The sequence below is a fragment of the Bufo bufo genome, chromosome 5, assembly GCF_905171765.1.
Source record: "Bufo bufo chromosome 5, aBufBuf1.1, whole genome shotgun sequence".
Classification (NCBI taxonomy): domain Eukaryota; kingdom Metazoa; phylum Chordata; class Amphibia; order Anura; family Bufonidae; genus Bufo; species Bufo bufo.
In genome coordinates this window covers 468,727,381-468,742,652 of record NC_053393.1, presented here as the reverse complement: position 1 = coordinate 468,742,652, position 15,272 = coordinate 468,727,381, and positions in this window count along the sequence as shown.

Below are 15,272 nucleotides of genomic sequence, written 5' to 3'. Positions count from 1 at the left end.
TAATACATTTGGGTTGCATTCAGAGATTTTAAATACCGCCATTTGGTGCACCAATATTGAATTCAGGCCTACAAAGGTTCAGGCCCTGTGAGATACCACCTCTACATACAGGGGTTTGAATTACGCATTTGAAATACAGCCATTTGAAATATAGCCTTTTTGTGCAAAGATATATTTACTTCAGGCCTACACAGGTTCAGACCGTGTGAGATACACCCCTACATACCGGGGTTTGAATCAGACATTTGAAATACAGCCTTTTTGTGCAAAGATATATTTACTTCAGGCCTACACAGGTTCAGACCGTGTGAGATACCCCCCTACATACAGGGGTTTGAATTAGGCATTTGAAATACAGCCATTTGAAATACAGCCATTTTGTGCAAAGATATATTTACTTCAGGCCTACACTGATTCAGGGCGTGTGAGATCCCCTCTATACATACAAGGGTTTGAATTAGGCATTTGAAATACAGCCATTTGAAATACAGCCTTTTTGTGCTAAGATATATTTACTTCAGGCCTACACAGGTTCAGACCGTGTGAGATACCCCCCTACATACAGGGGTTTGAATTAGGCATTTGAAATACAGCCATTTGAAATACAGCCTTTTTGTGCAAAGATATATTTACTGCAGGCCTACACAGGTTCAGACCGTGTGAGATACCCCCTACATACAGGGGTTTGAATTAGGCATTTGAAATACAGCCATTTGAAATACAGCCTTTTTGTGAAAAGATATATTTACTTCAGGCCTACACAGGTTCAGACCATGTGAGATACCCCTACATACAGGGGCTTGAATTAGGCATTTGAAATACAGCCATTTGAAATACAGCCTTTTTGTGAAAAGATATATTTACTTCAGGCCTACAAAGGTTCAGACCGTGTGAGATACCCCCCTACGTACAGGGGTTTGAATTAGCCATTTGAAATACAGCTATTTGAAATACAGCCATTTGAAATACAGCCTTTTTGTGCAAAGATATATTTACTTCAGGCCTACAAATGTTCAGACCGTGTGAGATACCCCCCTACGTACAGGGGTTTGAATTAGGCATTTGAAATACAGCCATTTGAAATACAGCCTTTTTGTGCAAAGATATATTTACTTCAGGCCTACACTGATTCAGGGCGTGTGAGATCCCCTCTATACATACAGGGGTTTGAATTAGGCATTTGAAATACAGCCTTTTTGTGCAAAGATATATTTACTTCAGGCCTACACAGGTTCAGACCGTGTGAGATACCCCCCTACATACAGGGGTTTGAATTAGGCATTTGAAATACAGCCATTTGGAATACAGCCTTTTTGTGCAAAGATATATTTACTTCAGGCCTACACTGATTCAGGGCGTGTGAGATCCCCTCTATACATACAGGGGTTTGAATTAGGCATTTGAAATACAGCCTTTTTTTGCAAAGATATATTTACTTCAGGCCTACACAGGTTCAGACCGTGTGAGATACCCCCCTACATACAGGGGTTTAAATTAGGCATTTGAAATACAGTCATTTGAAATACAGCCTTTTTGTGTAAAGATATATTTACTTCAGGCCTACCCAGGTTCAGACCGTGTGAGATACCCCCCTACATACAGGGGTTTGAATTATGCATTTGAAATACAGCCATTTGAAATACAGCCTTTTTGTGCAAAGATATACTTACTTTAGGCCTACACAGTTTCAGACCGTGTGAGATACCCCCCTACATACAGGGCTTTGAATTAGGCATTTGAAATACAGCCATTTGAAATACTGCCTTTTTGTGCAAAGATATATTTACTTCAGGCCTACACAGGTTCAGACCGTGTGAGATACCTCCCTACATACAAGGGTTTGAATTAGGCATTTGAAATACAGCCATTTGAAATACAGCCTTTTTGTGCAAAGATATATTTACTTCAGGCCTACAGAGGTTCAGGCCCTCTGAGATACTACCTCTACATACAGGGGTTTGAATTAGCCATTTGAAATACAGCCATTTGAAATACAGCCATTTTGGGCAAAGAAATCTTTAATTGAGGCCTAGTCTGGTTCAGGCCGTGTGAGATACACCCATTACATACTGTCGTTCTTTTTTACTATTAATTAAACACCCATTTAGGGTAAGATCATAAATTCAAAAAGTATGAGGAGAGCGTCAAATAAGGGACGTGGCCCAGGTCGTGGTGCTGCTGGTGGAGCTCCTGTTGCAGGGAGAGGACGTGGTCGATCTGTGCCAGATACAAGCAAAAGTGAAACCCCTTCCTCAGGTGCGAGTAGGCGACAAAACCTGCAATGGTATTTGGTCGGGCCTAATGCTGCTCTACGAATGGTGAGGCCTGAACAAGTACAGGCCATAGTAGATTGGGTTGCTGACAGTGGATCCAGTTCCTTCACATTGTCTCCCACCCAGTCTCCTGCTGAAAGACCACAGTTGGCACCTGCAGCCGATGTCCATCAGTCTTTCACCTCACCCCTTTGCAAATCAGCTAAGCAATCTGAGCCCCAAGTCATGCAGCAGTCTCTTCTGCTTTTTGATGACTCTGTTAGCAGGGTTTCCCAGGGCCATCCACCTAGCCCTGCCCCAGAAGTGGAAGAGATTGAGTGCACCGATACCCAACCACTTATTTTTCAAGATGAGTACATGGGAGGACCATTGCAGCACGTCTCGGATGATGACGAAACACAGGTGCCAACTGCTGGGGCTTTCGAAAGCGTGCAGACCGACAAGGAAGTCAGGGGTGAAGACTGGGTGGAAGATGATGTGGAGGACGATGAGGTCCTCGACCCCACATGGAATCAAGGTCATGCGAGTGACCGATGTAGTTTGGAGGAAGAGGCGGTGGTCGCACAGAGCCACCAGCACAGCAGAAGAGGGAGCAGGGTGCATCCTCTAGACAGTACGCCTCCTACTGCCCAACGCAGCAAGGGACCGAGCACACCAAAGCCAGCTCCAAGGAGTTCCCTGGCGTGGCAGTTCTTCAGACAATGTGCTGACGACAAGACACGAGTGGTTTGCACGCTGTGCAATCAGAGCCTAAAGCGAGGCCAGGGGCGGAATGAGCGGAGGGCCCGGCCGGAAAGGGGGCCCGCCGGCTGGGCTTTGGTGTGTGCGGAGGGCGGAAAAAAATGAATGACCTTTTTTTTTCTTTACCTCACTTGCAGCTTCCCGAGTCCCGCCCATCCCCAGTCTGCTGCTTGTGATAGGTAACCTGGCCGCCACTGGCACTGCCCTCTGCCTCAGCAACATGGGCTCAGGGCAGGCCACGGGGGCGTGATGAGCGGTGCCGCGGCGGCGGGAAGCAGGAGACAGGAGTGCAGCCGCAGGTCCTTCCTAGAGGTGAGCTGACTGACTGTGTGTCAGCCGCCCTCAGCCAGAGCCCCAGATTGAAGACGCTGAACGCAGGTCACACAGCCAGCAGCAGGAGACAGCTGGACAGGAGAGTCAACTCAGGACAGCTGTTAGGGTAGGTGGTGACGTGGTGTGATGATGATGAATCATACAGTGTCTCAGATGTCTGAACTCTGGACTGGAGTCTGTCGGTGATCTTCTAAGTCGTAAATGATGAGAGAAGTCTTCCATTAAATGCAGGCAGGCAGTGGCCTAGCTAGCAGCCATGAAAATGTACTAAGGGCATGGGCAGGCACAGCAGCATCCATTAAATGCAGGCAGGGGGGCCTAGCTAGCAGCCATGATAAAAATGTACCAAGGGCAAGCACAGCAGCATCCAACTAAGTGGCCTAGCGCTTATCTTCTCAGAGAAGATGAGCGCTAGGCCACTTAGTTGGATGCTGCTGTGCCTGCCCTTGATACATTTTCATGGCTGCTAGCTAGGCCACTGCCTGCATTTAAGGGCCCATTCAGACGGCCGTATGAACGGATCTGTACCCGTTCTGCAATTTTGCGGAACGGGTACAGACCCATTCATTTCAATGGGGCCGCAAAAGATGCGGACAGCATGTCTTATACTTGTCCGCAAAAGAATAGGCATTCTCTACATAGAGCCGGCCATGTGCGCTCTTGCAGAGGTCAGCAGGGAGACTATGACCGGTCTGTGGGCTATACAGCCCCATACAGCAAGTCATGATGCCTTGTGATGTGTTCTTCCTAGGCCACGGCCGCCTAAGAACACACAAGGCATCATGACTTGCTGTAGATGGGGCTATATAGCCCACAGACCGGTCATGGTCTCCCTGCTGACCTCTGTGAGTGAAGACCCTAGACCAAGTTCCAATTTTTTTGTTCTATTTTAATAGTATGGGCATTTTCAGTCGGGGTGATACCTATGATGTTTATATTTTATTGTTATTTAGGTATTTATATTTTTCATTATAGCCAGCCCCAGAGCCAGTCAGCCCCAGAGCCAGCCAGGCCTCAGGCCCAGTCAGAGCCAGCCAGGCCCAGAGCCAGCCAGGCCTCAGGCCCAGTCAGAGCCAGCCAGGCCCAGAGCCAGCCAGCCACAGGCCTACAGCCAGCAAGCCCACAGCCTGCCAACCAGCGAGCCCACAGCCAGCAAGCCCAGAGCCTGCCAATCAGCAAGCCACAGCCTGCCAGCCACCAACCGTAATTAAGGTAGGAGCCAACTTGGCCTAGGTATCAGTGAGCTATGTTGTGTTGTTATATTGTGAATAGGAACCATAGTGTTGGAGAGACCCCCCTCCAGGACCCATTAGACGCCATTGTAGTCTCTAATGTGACCTGGGGGGGACTCTTTCTAAAACACTCTCTGAGATGTCCTCTGCCAGAAAGGCCGCCCTTGATGGCCCATTAGAAAGAGTCCCCTCCATTGTAGTCTCTAATGGGGGCTGGAGGGGATTATTTCTAATGGACACTGAGATGGCCTCTGTTAGAAAGACCCCCATCCAAGTCTATTAGACTGACTCCATTGTAATGGGGCTTGGAGGGGATTCTTTCTAACACACTCTCTAAAGGACACTGAGATAGCCTCTGCCAGAAAGGCCGCCCTCGATGGCCCACGATCGTTGCCTCTGCCTCGTACCCCCCTCCCTGTTAAATAAAGACCCTTTATTTACTTAACTGATCCCTGCACCAATATCCCTCAGCACTGATTATTATTGCACTTTTGTTCTTTGTGTAGAGCGTGGCTGGAGGCGGGATAGGGGCGTGGCTGGAGGTGGGACATGGGCGTGGCTGAAGGTGGAACATGGGTGGGGCCTGGAAGGGGGCCCTTGATTTATTTTGCCCGGGGCCCCTGAGGGTTCTCAGTCCGCCCCTGAGCAAGGCATAAACGTTCTCAACCTGAGCACAACCTGCGTGACCAGGCATTTAAGTGCAAAGCACGAGCTGCAGTGGAGTAGACACCTTAAAAACCAAGAAAGGTCTCTGGCTCCTCCTGCTTCCTCTTCTGCTGCAGTCGCGGCCTCTTCATCCACAAACAGAGGATCTGCCAGCAACACCAACACCTGGGTCACCAAGCATCTCCACAATGTCACACGGAAGCGTTCAGCTCTCCATATCCCAAACGCTGAAGAGGAAGAGGAAGTACCCCCCTAACTACCCGCGATCCCTAGCCCTGAATGCCAGCATTTCTAAATTACTTGCCTTTGAAATGCTGTCATTCCGTCTGGTGGAGACGGATAGTTTAAACGCCACTACTTTTCAAGACGAGCCATCCCTTCCCTTCACAACCAGGTAGGGGACAAAATCAGGTGTGCACTGCGCAACGCCATCTGTGGCAAGGTGCACCTGACTACGGATACGTGCACCAGTAAGCACGGTCAGGGCCGTTATATCTCCATTAACAGCACACTGGATAAATGCAGTGGCGGCTGGGCCTGAGGCGGATAGCAGTTTGGCGCATGTCCTTCCACCACCGAGGATTGCAGGGCACTTCAGTTTGCCTCCTGTTGCTTCCTCCTCCTACTCCGCTTCCTCATCCTCTACCAGCTTCTCATGTGGTCAGTGTAACACCTTCACCACCAACTTCAGCACAGCCAGGGGTAAACGATTTTTTAACCAAATTGAGTAAGGTTAACTTGGATGGGTTTGAATCAGTCACTTTGGTCTCATTTGATGTCACATCCCTATATACCTCCATTGACCATCAGAAAGGTATTGAGGCAGTGAAAAGTATGTTGGATGTATCATCAATGACACATGAAGCTTGTTCCTTTATTGTTTCACTTCTTAGGATAGTTTTGGAACACAATTACTTCCTTTTCCAGGACACGCATTATGTCCAGAAACGCGGCGTGGCGATGGGGTCCAATGTGGCCCCCCACATACGCCAATATTTTTATGCGCCGGTTTGAGGAGGATGACGTCTATGGCTCCCACCATGCCCAACACATTTTGGGATGGTGGCGATACATAGGCGACATCTTCCTCATCTGGTCAGGGTCAGAACAATAATTGTTTAATTTTCACCGATATCTCAATGCTATTGACGTTGATTTACTGTTCACCATCACCTATTCAGATACCGCCGTACAATTTATGGACACCAATGTATTATTTTCTAATGTGGCTCTTATTACACAACTCTATACCAAACCATAGTGGTAGGTTGTGGTGGCTCACTAGCAAGTAGTTAAGATATGGTGCTGCAAGCTCATATAGAGGGAATCACCCCACCCTCTATTAAAAGGCAAATGTAGTAATAGGAAAATGAGCGAGCACTCATACACTTGGCAACCAGATTGACATATGCAGAAAATATTTATTAAATCCCCATAAAATACAAGTAATAAAATTTATAAGAACAATGTAGCAATAATATACAACATTACAGTCACATATATTGTGGTAGATATGATCAATACTATATTCAATAGAAATATATTCAATAGAAATATTCAATAAATTGAATGGTAGAAAATTCAATGTTAAAATATTCGATAGAATATTCAATACCACTCAATAGTGTCGATAAATTCAATAATATATATCACACCAAAAAACTTCAAGTATATGCTGTTATTTGGGAAAGAGGGGGTATTATCTTCTAGCACTCTATCCCAATTCGGGAAACTGAATGTCACTGAAAATGTTGTAGGCGTATTCACTGGGAGCGCAATAAGTTCATAAAGTGTCAACAGGAATCCTGATAATGTGAAAAGTCTCTTATAGCATATCCTTTTAAGGTCGATATGAGCTTTGAATTGAAGAAAACTTTAAATCGATATTTGGCTTACCGTCTAGCGTCTATTGTCTCCCTATTGCTTCAATGGAGCTTTAAATATTTGCCGGCTTATTCAGTCGCTCCATACAGCAAGCTGGTTTAAATTTCGCGGAAGTTCCAAAGATCGCGGGAGTTGCCACTCTGTTCCGCAATTTCCTTTGGTGCAGCTTTCGACCTCCGTCAAGGGTGAGGTCCACAACAGAAAAATACCTGGCTTGGCCTAACCTCTCAATAAGTTCATCTACCCAAGGCATGGGATATACAGTACAGACCAAAAGTTTGGACACACCTTCTCATTCAAAGAGTTTTCTTTATTTTCATGACTATGAAAATTGTAGATTCACACTGAAGGCATCAAAACTATGAATTAACACATGTGGAATTATATACATAACAAACAAGTGTGAAACAACTGAAAATATGTCATATTCTAGGTTCTTCAAAGTAGCCACCTTTTGCTTTGATTACTGCTTTGCACACTCTTGGCATTCTCTTGATGAGCTTCAAGAGGTAGTCCCCTGAAATGGTTTTCACTTCACAGGTGTGCCCTGTCAGGTTTAATAAGTGGGATTTCTTGCCTTATAAATGGGGTTGGGACCATCAGTTGCGTTGAGGAGAAGTCAGGTGGATACACAGCTGATAGTCCTACTGAATAGACTGTTAGAATTTGTATTATGGCAAGAAAAAAGCAGCTAAGTAAAGAAAAACGAGTGGCCATCATTACTTTAAGAAATGAAGGTCAGTCAGTCAGCCGAAAAATTGGGAAAACTTTGAAAGTAAGGGCTATTTGACCATGAAGGAGAGTGATGGGGTGCTGCGCCAGATGACCTGGCCTCCACAGTCACCGGACCTGAACCCAATTGAGATGGTTTGAGGTGAGCTGGACCGCAGATTGAAGGCAAAAGGGCCAACAAGTGTTAGGCATCTCTGGGAACTCCTTCAAGACTGTTGGAAGACCATTTCAGGGGACTACCTCTTGAAGCTCATCAAGAGAATGCCAAGAGTGTGCAAAGCAGTAATCAAAGCAAAAGGTGGCTACTTTGAAGAACCTAGAATATGACATATTTTCAGTTGTTTCACACTTGTTTGTTATGTATATAATTCCACATGTGTTAATTCATAGTTTTGATGCCTTCATAGTCATGAAAATAAAGAAAACTCTTTGAATGAGAAGGTGTGTCCAAACTTTTGTTCTGTACTGTACATCGAATTTAGATATTTCGTTCAACTTCTGAAAATCATTACAAAATCGTAACGTCCCATCTGGCTTGGGAATTAAGACTATAGGACTGGCCCACTACCTTTTAGATTCCTTATTGACGTCTAGCCGCAGCATGAGCTGTACTTCCTCCGAGATGGTTTTTCGCCGAGCCTCGGGTACCCGGTATGGCTTTAACCACACTTTTGCCTGAGGCTCAGTGACAATTTCATGTTGGATTGTGGAAGTGCGCCCAGGGAGGTCCGAGAACACATCCGTGTTCTGACTAACAAACTCCCTGGTCTCCTGAGCCTGTTTAGAGGAGAGGCTGTCAGCAATTTTTATTGTGGCAACCGCTTCCCTTGCATCAGACAGTGGAGATGGAACTCTTCCCCAAGCAAGCACGGCCGCGGGCTGTGTTCTGTACAGGTGTCCCTATCTTTCCATAGTTTTAGTAAATTAACATGGTATAATTGCTCTGGCTTTCGCCTCCCTGGCTGATGTACCTTATAATTTACCTCTTCAATTTTTTCCCGTACCTCGTAGGGGCCCTGCCATCTAGCCAGGATTTTACTGTCCATGGTCGGTACCAGAACCAAAACCCGATCACCCGGGTTAAAGATCCGGACCCGAGCCTGCTGATTATAGATCCGACTCTGGGCTTGCTGAGCGGCCTCCATATGCTCCCTGTCTCTATCCGCTGTTGCATCTTGACAACATATTCCAGGACACTTTTATGCGGAGTGGGTTGCTGTTCCCACACCTCTTTGGCTACGTCCAACAGACCACGATGATGTCTGCCATAAAGCAATTCAAAGGGCGAGAACCCAGTAGAAGCCTGGGGCACCTCTCGCACAGCGAACATGAGATAGGGCAGAAGAAGGTCTCAATCCTTCCCATCTTTAGACACCACCATTTTTAACATGGTTTTTAGAGTTTTATTAAACCTTTCAACCAGACCGCCCGTTTACGGATGGTATACGGACGTCCGTAACTGTCTGATATGCAGTAACTTACAGAGTTCCCTCATCACCTTGGACATAAAAGGGGTCCCCTGGTCAGTCAGAACCTCTTTAGGTAGCCCCACTCGGGAGAACATCTCCATTAGTTCCTTAGCTATAAGTTTCGTTGATGTATGTCGCAGTGGCACCGCCTCCGGGTACCGAGTGGCGTAATCAAGGACAACCAAGATGTGTTGGTGTCCCCTAGCGGACTTTGGTACTGGGCCTACTAGGTCCATAGCGATTCGCTCAAACGTTACCTCGATGATCGGGAGTGGTACAAAGGGACTGCGGAAAAGATGCTGGGGGCTAGTTGCCTGGCAGGTCGGGCAAGACTTACAGAACTTGTCCACCTCCTTAAACACACTGGGCCAGTAAAACCGTTGTAGTATCCGGTCCTGTCTTTTCTGCATTCCCAGATGACCCCCCGAGAACATGCTGGTGGGCTAACTCTAACATGAGTTTGCGAAAAGCCGGGGGCACCACCAACTGTTGGATTCACCTTGCAGCTGGTTTACACGATACAACATACCCTAAAGCACCACAAAACGGGGAAACACCGTCTCTGCCCCTGGTTGTTGTGGTTTACCATCTACCATAATTACATTTTCCCAGGCTCGGGATAGGGTTAGATCTCGGTGTTGTGCAGTACCGAAATTATCCCCGGAGACATTGAGTTCTGCCAGCTCAGGACCTGGCGGCAAGTCCTCCAGGTCTCCCACCATTACACTTAGCGGGGTTGTCTCTTCCTCTTCCACCGAAGTGGCGGTCACCCCTACCGCTGGCCCTTCGGACTCAGGTTCCCAGAGTTCTGGTCACCCCCCTGAGCTGGGCCACTCTGCTGGGGTTACACCTGTCTCATGGGTATCAGTCACTCTCAGAACAGGCCACAGTGCCGGGAAGCACGGGAAGTCTCTCCCTATTATAAGTTCATAGTGTAGACAGGTTGCTACAGCCACCTCGTGGGTCCACCGGCCGGAGACACCATAGCAGTAGGGTAGTCTTTTAAGTCCCTATGTATACACATTACTCCAGCTTTACGGCCTGTATACTCATGACTCCGTACCAGCGGAGCCCTTACCAGGGAGACCTGGCCAATCCATTGCTGCAGAGGGGGTGGCAGAGCTCTCTAGAAAATATCTGCTAACAACCGGTCCAGCATAGCAGTGCGGCTCAGCACGTAAGGCTGTAGCCACTTTTTCAATAGTGTTGATCACGAATATTCGAATTTCGAATTTTTATCGCGAATATAGGAACTTTGAAAATTCGCGAATATTTCGAATATAGTTATATATATTCGTAATTTCGAATATTCGAATTTTTTTTCCCCACTTTTTTTTTTTTAATCAGTACACATGATCCCTCCCTGCTTCTAGCTTGTGGGCCAATAAGAAGGCTGCAATATACTTGACTTTAGGAGTAGTAGTGTTTGCGAATTTTGCTCAATATTTGTTTTTTTCGAATATTCGCTATATTGCTATATATTCTTGTTTTAGAATATTACGAATATTCGAAAAAATTAAGTTATAGCAATATAGCAAATATTCGAAAAAAATCGAATATAGAGCAATTTAGCTAATATAGTGCTATAATCTTCTTTGTCTAATAGTTGTAAGTTGAAAAATTCGCAATAAGAAATTAGAATCCGAAAATTCTAATTATGAAAATTTGCATATTACACAATCATTACCTTGCTGATTTTTTGAGAAAATATTTGCGAAATATCGTGAATTCAAATATGACCCCTGCCGTTCATCACTATTTTTCAAAAGGTTGAGCAGGTTATAATACTGGGGTCTCATGGGCTCAGCCGGGTTGAACCCCCACTGATGCACCCGCTGTGCCCGGACCAGCACATTCATCCTCAGTCTTGCCAAAATCTCACCCTTTACCTTTGGGTAGTCGGCCGCTTGATCGTCCGGCAAGTCGAAATACACCCGCTGAGACTCTATTGCCAGGAAAGGAGCGACAACCTCAGCCCACTGGTCTTGGGGCAGCCTCTCCCTGGTGGCCACTTTCTCATACATTACGAGGTAGGTTTTGATGTCATCTGTGGGTGTCATCTTAGGGATCGCTGCACGGACTGCTTTCCGGGCATTGTGGACGCTTGGGGTTGCTCCTGTTGTCTGCAAAGCCATCACGTGTTGTAGCAGCAACTGGTTGGTCTCTTGCTGCTGCTTGCTAGCCTCTCGCTGGTGCAGGTTGGTCTCTCGCTGCTGCAAATTAGCCTCCATGAGGGCCTTCACAACAGCCTCGATTTTGTCGTGTGACACCGGTTTGAATTTAACTGGTTTGATAACGGACATATAACCGTGCCCAAAAATGCAAACCAAAAATATTTCGGTGTTCACGCCAGCCTCACTGCGCTTGCCCGCATGCTCCACCAATTGTGGGGATTTCCTCTGGTAGGCAGGGTAAGCGTACGCAGTACAGAGGCAAGAACACGGTAGTAAAGCAAAAGTTCAGTGTTTATTCACACAAAAGGAAAAAAGGAAAACAAACACTTTGCAGAGTCCTGGTGTTAATTCACACAACACAAAGTCCACAGAACAAAGATGTCACTTGGCAGGCTGATTTATCCACGGCAGTCCACAGCCTGTGGTTCTCCAGCACGGTACCAAACGTTTAGGTCCCAAAGCAGAGCCTGACAGAGCTCCACTGTCAGATGGAGGATCAATTCCACCCAGCTGAGACTGTTGGCTGAGTTTTTATAGCCCAGCCCAAAACCCGGCCTGGAAACGTGGGGAACAGACACCCACCCTGTTCTTTGGCTGCTCCCAATAAGAACCAGCCTGGATCGGCTTTACAGCCATACAACATAAAACTAGCTGCTGCTGACACACGAAATTACCGATTCTTGCGCCCGAAATTACCTTGCGCCCTCCTACAATATATACTCTCATATAAAATCTGATATTGGGCTTCCGGTTCAGGTGCTGGTATGTGAGGACGCAGGGACATCAGCTCCTCGCCGCTTTCTCAATTGAAGCCTGCTCCGTTACACCCTCCTGTACTAACAGGAGTTTAATCCAATACCTACCAGCTCCTGAAGGTGTATGGAGGGCTATCTACTTAGGAGCGGGCAGAAATCCACCTCCATTCATCATTTTTTCCTTTTTTTTTCAATCTGTACAGTTGTTCCACTTTGGCATACTCCTCCCCGACAAGCGTCCCTGTCACCATGGGAACGCCTGGGGGTTAGAATATGCAATCGGACCTGAGTTTTCACGATCTCACTGAGGAAGTAGAACAACTGTACAGATTGAAAAAAAAAGACGAATATTCTAAAAAAGTAATATATTCTATATAGTGCTATATATTTGTTTTTTAGAATATTCGTCATTTTTTTTTCATCTGAAGTCATGATTCCTCCCTGATTAAGTTGCTTGACAAGCAACTTAAGCAGGGAGGAATCATAACTTCAGATGGAAAAATATGCAGAATATTCTAAAAAACGAATATATAGCACTATATCGAATATAGTGCTATATATTCCTTTTTGACCCACGCCTGTATTGATCGCGTAATATTCTCATATTACGCGATCATTACATTGCCGATTTTTCGCGTAATCTTTTTTGTAATATAACGAATATTCGAATTCGTGAATATTCAACGAATATTCTATAAAATATTAGCGAAATATCGTGAATTGGAATATGACCCCTGCCGCTCATCACTACTCGGGACTACACAAGAAAGGTATCAAGTTCCAACTTGCTCATCCTGCCATACTGAAAATCTGACAGCAGGATGGATCAATTCGACAGTTTGACGATCCAGGAGAAGCCGAGGCCTACTTACTGCTCCCAGATGGAACAGAGCGAGAGGTGGGGGCAGCTGCATCACCGGCGGCTTCGGCTACTATGTATCCTCGACGGCAGGAATGGGCCCAAATTCCATCAGGGCCACCATCTAAATCCCAGAGATCGCCGAAAGCTCAACGCCCTCTCCCCGGGAAACACTATAAAACTTCCAGAGGGAATTGATACAAGATTGGTGTGCAACCGGAGGGAGCACATTCATGAGTTTGCAGTATAAGGGGACTTTACATGAGAAGACCACACGGACACTTTTCTCGGCATCGGTTAAGGAGGTGAAACATGTTGCATTATCATCGACGCGTTTAGGTTCTGCTGCGAATACCAGAAAAAAGGAAGTCGGGGGCGGAGCCTGACTGCCGACCGAGCCAGACGCATGTAGGAGAGCTCTCCTCCTTTCAACCCTGCAAACTGGCCAAAATAGCGGTCTAACCTAATACAGAATGGGCAAAATCGGCAGAAGCCTACCCAAAGACAAAGCTGACGCTAACAAGTCCGAGCGCAGTGTCTCCGACATGCAGAACTGTCCCAGCTACGGTCCCAGCTAAAGGACCACTTAAACATCCGATGCGCAAAAGCCTACCAGTACTCTCAATATAGATACTATTCCCATGGTGACAAGGGAACAAAACTAATGTCCTTCATCATTAAACAAAGGAAGGAATCCATGTTTATTTCAAGCATTAAATCGAACCAGGGTAACACTCTACACAAAACGGCTGACATAGCCACTGAGTTTCAGGGATTCTACCAGCAGCTCTATGGTTTGACAGACCCGAACGCCCCACCAGACCCCTCAATAGAGAAGGCGATGGACCAGTTTCTAAAACGTTTAAACCTGCCCCAGATCACCCCCCGAATCAGAGATTAAGAAAATATTATACTCCATGCCACTGGGTAAGAGCCCAGGCCCCGACGGCTTCCCGGTAGGATATTACAAAAAATTCTCCAAACTTCTGTCTTGGTGCAACGCACTTCTCACGGGTTCGCATCTACATAAGCAATCACTCGAGGCCATTGTTACCATCCTCCCCAAACACGGGAAAGATCCATCTCTCTGTGGCAGCTATAGGTCAATATCGCTGCTAAACGTAGACATTAAGATCTGGGCCAAACTGTTAGCAACACGCCTGACCCTCTTGCTACCCAAGATTATATACCCAGACCAGGCAGGCTTTGTACCAGGGAGAGAGGGGAACCATAACTCCTGCAGGGTAGTGGCAGCTATACAATGGGCCAGAAAGAAACGCCTCCCATTGACTTTCCTTAGTGTGGATGCGGAGAAGGCCTTTGACCGGGTAAATTGGGATTTCATGAGAAAGACACTGCTTAGGTTTGGTATTCCGGCACGATTTCAGGAGGCAGTAATGACGTTTTATAAAGACCAGAGTGCTAGAATAAGGGTCAATGGCACCCTATCTCCATCCTTCCCTATACGAAACGGGACGCGTCAGGGCTGCCCTCTGTCTCCGGCCTTGTACATCCTAGTAATGGAAACCCTCCTTCAGGCAATCAGGGACCACGCAAATATACGTGGAGTAAGAGCAGCCAATGACTCCATAGAATACATAAATGTGGCTTATGCAGATGATCTGCTGATAATGGTCTCTAACCCGGTCGAGGCCTTCCCGCATCTTCTAACACTTTTTGAACAATATGGCAAGGTATCAAATTACAAAGTGAACTATTCAAAGTCAGAAGCCTTGAACATAACAGCCCCCCCCGAGTGCCATTGCTGTACTCAAAACAGCCACTCCTTTCCAATGGTAGACCTCTCATGTCTCCTACCTAGGAATTAAAATCCCCGCTGCCCAGAAAAATTGTTCCATCTTAACTATTCCCCTTTAATAAAGGAAATCCAGCAACAACTACCATCCCTACGCCTCCCCTTCACCTCATGGATGGGTAGGAAGAACATATTAAAAGCATTTGTGCTACCCAAAATACTCTATGTTCTACAGATGTTACTAATATTCCTCCCCAACTCATACGTTACGAAAATACGGAGACTGTTCTCAACATATTTATGGAGTGGGAAGGGAGCTAGAATAGCTCATCAAAGGCTGATCCTGAGTCGCAACCAGGGAGTAGTGATGTCGCGAACATAAAATTTTCCGTTCGCGA